Source organism: Balaenoptera musculus, chromosome 8 (assembly GCF_009873245.2).
Source record: "Balaenoptera musculus isolate JJ_BM4_2016_0621 chromosome 8, mBalMus1.pri.v3, whole genome shotgun sequence".
In the NCBI taxonomy this organism is placed as follows: domain Eukaryota; kingdom Metazoa; phylum Chordata; class Mammalia; order Artiodactyla; family Balaenopteridae; genus Balaenoptera; species Balaenoptera musculus.
In genome coordinates this window covers 65,070,727-65,076,726 of record NC_045792.1, presented here as the reverse complement: position 1 = coordinate 65,076,726, position 6,000 = coordinate 65,070,727, and the positions used below count along the sequence as shown (strand labels likewise).

The window sequence follows — 6,000 nt, the reverse complement described above, 5'->3', positions numbered from 1 at the left end:
TCCCAGTCCTGGCTGTACATTAGAAGCACCTGGGTAGCATCCGAACCTCACCATATTCAGGCAATACCCCTAATAATTGAATCAGAATGCCTGGTGGTGGGACCCAGGTGTCAGTAATGTTTAAAATTGTCCAGGTAATTCCAATATGTGGCAAGATGGAGAAACACTGCTGTAGGAGTGGGAATGGTACAGGGCTGGGTCAGAAGAAAGAAACTCATTAACCTGGCTTTTTTCTGGGCCAGATGTGCTTCCTTCATAAAAAGAGTTAAAGATTAAGCTACTTTTCTCCTTCCTCTCCCCTACAGTGGTGAATAAAATAGGCACAGTTCTATGCATCATGGAGCCTATAGTCAAGTAGAAGAGATAGACAATGAACATTGTAAATTATGAAAATTCCATGGAGAAGAAAGCAGGGTGCCATGTGGAAAATAACTTATTTTAGATTGATTTATAGGGAAGTGAAATTGAAGCTGAGACCTACAGGATAGGAAGGAGCCAGTCATTTGAAATGATTGGAAGAGCATTCCCAAGCTGAGAGATCAGCATGTGCTAAGGCTCTATGACAGGAGAACGCTTGGTGTGTCTACTCCAATTCGACATCTACCACAAACATTCTCTTATTACCTACGCTGTGGCAGGTAGAATATAGAGATGGCAGGCATGTTCCATACATTGAAGAGTTTATAATTCAGTGTGTCGAGAAATAGATTGCAAGAAGCAAAGTTTAGCAGGACTCCTGGGGGAGAAATTTAATTCTGCCCAATGTACGAAGTGGTATATATGTATGGGGGTGATCAGAGGTCTCAGATGGGAGAATTAAGGCTTTGAATGATGACATAAACCACGTCTTTTGTCAGATGCTCTCTTTGACATCTGTGGGAAGAATTTTCCAGATTGATAGGGGACAAAGTGCCACAGGTACCAGGACGCACATGTGTAAAGGCATGGAGGCATCAGTGTTTGGCATGCTTGGGGAATGAAGAGTTTGTGTATCTGGGGCTTCAGGCGAGGCCATATGCTGTGATGCGGGTGTGGCTGGAAACAGGTGAAACTGATAAATGAATGATACTAGGGACTCTCTGGGTTGCCTGGCATTGGGGTTACCTAGGATGGATGATTCTCTAATCCCAGAAGAGGCTGCAAGTCCCGTGGGACCTGGATAGGCTCTACTGTCTCCTCGGTCAGAGTTAGCTGTGCCTGAATTCAGTTTCCCATGGAATGGGGGCTCCCAGTGTATCCAGGTGCAGCAGTCCTCCACACACCTGGCACTTCAGCCTGCATCTCTTGGTGCCTGAGTCCCAAATGCTTATCCTTTGTCCCCTTCCTGGGGCAAAGACACTGTCACATTTCCTCCTTACAAGTGGAGAACAACAAGGGGTAGAGCCCTCTGATGACCCACTGTATACACAGCTGTGCTGCAGCCTAAACATCCTTCTCCACAGAATGCCAAGAGGACGGGGCTGGGCACACCTGCTGACCCTCTGCCCACAAGTTCCGGGTGCGCCAACTGATGCTTGCTGCTATTTGTTCCAAGCTCTTTCCACCATAAAAGGGATGCTGTGGCAGGGAAAAGGTGAAGATGAGGCTGCATGGTTTGGTGGGGCTAAGTTTGGAAGGGTCTTGTGGGCCATGAAGCTTGAACTTCAAACTTAGGAATGAGGAACCAGGGAAGGATTTCCAGCCTGGGAGGGCCATGGTCAGATCTGTGATTTTGAAAGATTTCTCTGTTGGCTAACGTGGAGGATGGGCTGTAAAAGAATGATAACTAGACACTGGGGTTCCTAGAAATGTTAGCTCCCTGAGAGCCAGCCATTTTGTTTCTTTTGTTCACTGCTTTTCTCCAGGGTCTAGGACAGTGCCTAGCACATGTCTAGTGCTCAATAGATATTTGATGGATGAATGAAAGCAGTTAGGAAGCTATTGTCCTGGTCCAGGTGAGAGATGATGCTTAAACTTGGTCAGTGGTTTGGGGATGGAGAGGAGTTAGAGATATTGAGACAGTGTGGAGGGAGGGTTTAGGATGGGACAGCACAGCTAGAATAGCAACTAAAATGGCTTTACTCCTTTAGCCAGCACCACGGACAGAGAATTCAATAACGTGGCTATAGTGGTAAGGACTGCTGGTTGACGTACGATTCTCATAAGATTGTCTATTTTCCATCCTGGGATTCGGGCTCCTACCCCAAGGAGTCATGGGCTCCATGATGGGCATCCTCTTCCAGGAAGTCAGGCCTGGGTACCATACTATCCTTGGTGAACTCCATGATACCTTGGCTTCCTGGTGCAGTAGATGGAATTGTTATTGCATTTGTTGTAGTGCACAGTAGAAGACCTACAGAGTTTCTGTCTCTGACATATTTTTCTATTTAAAATGGAAGGGATACTGTTAAAATGAAATTTTCCTTCTGTACGCTTTCAAAACTCAACCTCCCATCCTGCACAGTGCCCTTTGACAATCCACGTAAAAGAATCAGGAAATCTAGTCTACACATGGGCAAACTGTTGTTTATTCTCTAGATTTTATTCATATGTTTGGTTTTTATGATTTTCAAGGCAATCTGGGCTGGTCACTGACCAGCAAGGCCACGGGAGTGCTGGCAGTACAGTTTTAAGGTATTTTCTGGAACCTATCTTGGGCACTCTTAACGGTGGCTCACAGGACTGCATTGTGATAATGACTATACTAATGATGATCTCTCACAGTACATTTAACAGCATTTCTTAATTTATCCTTTTCAAAAACCTTTGTATGTGGCATGTGACAGAAGACTCACCTCCATTTTACAGATGTAGGGGCTGGAACTCAGACACTGATTGCTAACAGATGGCCCATCTGGGGTCAGTATCCACACTTCTGACTTCTGGTCCAGCGGTCTATTTATTTCCCCACCATGAGCTGGGCAATGTGGGGAACTCCAGATTTTATTGACTTGGTGGTTTGTGATATTGTTCGAGGGAGGTCAGGTGACCTCTCTCCGCCTGGAAAGGAGGAAATCTGTGATTCTCTCTCTCTTTCCAAATTTCCAAAGAGGAAGCAACTCTCAGCCAGAGAAGGAGCCTAAGTCTTGTTTGTAGGCAGTGGGGTGTACAGGTGGCTCATTGCTGTGTGCCCCGGGGCAGCGGTAAATTGATATTTGTTGATCTCCAAGCCTCTGGCAGAGATGGGGAGGAAGGGATGGGAAAGTGACATTTTTGTAAATAACCACACCTGGTTCTAAGACAGAAGGACTGGCATGTCCCCGTAGCCTCATCAATTACCGTCAACCTTTCGCAAAGGGAGCCCTAGGGGAAAGAATCTCTTCACACTCTTATGATTATTTACAGACACCCCCTCCTGTCCACACTCTGAGGGGAGTTTGGTTTGCTCAGCAGTGGCCTCCTTCCAGATGTGTTTATATTCCTCCAGGCCCAGGGGAATGCATCCTTCCGCCCCTCCATTACACGGAGCAGAGGGGATGCCTGGCATCGGGACTTAATGAAGATGTGGAAGGAGAGACAAGCAAGGGGCAGCATGCCTGAATTCCTCAGCTAGATTCATGTATCTCCCGGCGATCACTGACTGAGTAGCCACTTTGCTGCTAAAGAAGGCAATTCAACACAGTGGTTAAATAAACATGATTTGCAAGCAGATAGACCTGGATTTAAGTCCCAGCTCTGCCATTTACAAACTGTGTGGCTTTGGTTAAGTTACTTACAGTTTCTGTCTCCATTTCCTCATCTATAAAATGGGATAATAACATCTCCACTCAGAATCATTGTGAGGTTTGAGTGCAAAGGGCTGAGCAGTGCCTGACACAGCAGGTGATATGCATGTGGTGCCTGTTCTTTTAAAACATTTAAAAATATGGAATGCTTCACGAATTTGCATGTCATCTTTGCACAGGGGTCATGCTAATCCTGTCTGTATTGTTCCAATTTTAGTCTATGGGCTGCTAAGTGAGCACTGGTGCCTATTCTTATAAGACACTACCGTGTGTGTGTGTGTGTGTGTGTGTGTGTGTGTGTGTGTGTGTGTGTGTGTGATTTGAAAGAAACAAGCCTGAAGAAACAGAGGCAGTGTAGGTAGTACAGGCAGGGAATTTCTGGTGAAAAAGTAACTATTAAAACCTAGAGAAGGAGAGATCGCCACAGACAAGGCAGGTCAGAGGGGAATTCTTTGCAGAAGAGGTGACTGAGCTACCTGAGTATCTGAGGTATGTTATTGGACATGCCAGCAGGGTACCCACCACCTGATTGTGGGTTGGCAGAATGCCTTAGACCAGCTTTTAAGAAAGGCTGTTTTAGCCTGGGAAAGAGGCCTGGGCTGCCAGTGTCCTGTGTTAAGGCTTGGCAGCCTCTCCAAATGGAGAGTTTTGTTGGCATGCCACACTTTGAGTGGAGCATTTGTTTCACAGGTAATCCAGTCCCAGCAAAAGTGAGGCTGCCTAAAATGACAAAAAAAAAAAAAAAAAGGAAAAAGAAAAAGAGATACATTTTGGATGAGTTACGTGCAGTTAATGGATTTTCCTACTCTGTTCTCTCCTTTCAAACGACCTACCTTCACTGAGATATAATGATTACCCACTCTATGAACTTCTTGCATTAAAAAGTCTTTATTAGAGGGGCTTCCCTGGTGGCGCAGTGGTTGAGAATCTGCCTGCTAATGCAGGGGACACGGGTTCGAGCCCTGGTCTGGGAAGATCCCACATGCCACGGAGCGGCTGGGCCCGTGAGCCACAACTACTGAGCCTGCGCGTCTGGAGCCTGTGCCCCGCAACGGGAGGGGCCGCGATAGTGAAAGGCCCGCGCACCGCGATGAAGAGCGGTCCCCGCACCGCGACGAAGAGTGGCCCCCACTTGCCGCAACTAGAGAAAGCCCTCGCACGAACCGAAGACCCAGCACAGCCAAAAATAAATAAATAAATGAAAATAAAAGTAGCTATAAAATTTAAAAAAAAAAAAAAAAAGTCTTTATTAGAAATTCAAAAAATTTACAAAATTGGACATAATACTACAAGGAACCCTTGGGTACCTATCACCCAGTCACAAAATAAACTCATGGCCACTTTAGTTTCATTTATACTCTCTCTGCCAGAGTACTTAAAACACATCCCCCAAATCATTTCATTTCACCTGTAAATATTTATGTATGTCTTTCTAAAAGATAAGAAGTTTTAAAAAGAACAATCTTAATATCATTATTACAAGGAAAAAATTAGAAAATTCTTAGTATCATCAAATATCCAGTTAGTGCTCAAATTTCCACAATTGTCTCCTATTTTTTTTCCAGTTGAATTAGGATCTAAATAAGATTCACACATTGCAAGTGGTTGATATTTCTTTTGGTCTCTTTGATTTATAGATTTCCCTGCCCTCTCTTCATTCCCTTGCAATTAGTTGATTGAAGAGACTAGGTCATTTTCTACTTTCCAGACAGGACTGCACCACTGTGGTGTCACCTACCTTGCTCCTGTGTCCCTTATATTTCCTATAAAATGGCAGCTAGATCTACTGACTTGGTCTGATTCAGATTTATTTGTTTATTTTCAAGGCTACATTGTTGTGTGCTTCCACCAGCCAGCACTTAATGTCTGGTTGTCTCCTTTGTGTTATAACAGCCATTGGTAATCATTACCCAGAACCATGATTTCATTTGGGGGTTTGCGAAATGGTGGCATTCTAACTCTATCATTTTTCCTCATTTATTACGTGAGCTATTTCTATAAAGAACTGTTTCCTTATCAACTACGTGGTTAACTTATGATATAGTTTAATCAGGAAAAAACAGGTTAAATGATTGATTCTTCCCCTACACTTACCAGTGTTCAGAATTAGTGGGTTGGTTTCCTTATATCCTCCAGTGCTGACCAATGAGGCTTTTTGTTTTATAGGGGCTCATGAATTTAAACATACTCCGTGTGTTTCAACCATTGCAGTTATTGTTTTCTTGGATGCTAAGGTTTTGCCGTTTCTGGTCAGTGAGTAGGATCTTCTTTCCCGAGTTGCTTCCTAAGTTCTGAC

At 44.4% G+C, this 6,000-nt stretch overlaps 1 non-coding gene across 1 annotated transcript; it reads right to left on the bottom strand.

Annotated features, from left to right (window-relative positions):
- Window positions 1-3,838: 3,838 nt before the first annotated feature.
- LOC118900331 lies at window positions 3,839-3,944 on the bottom strand. The gene has a single exon (XR_005021110.1). It is a non-coding gene; the product is annotated as a U6 spliceosomal RNA (small nuclear RNA).
- Between the last annotated feature and the right edge of the window lie 2,056 nt (window positions 3,945-6,000).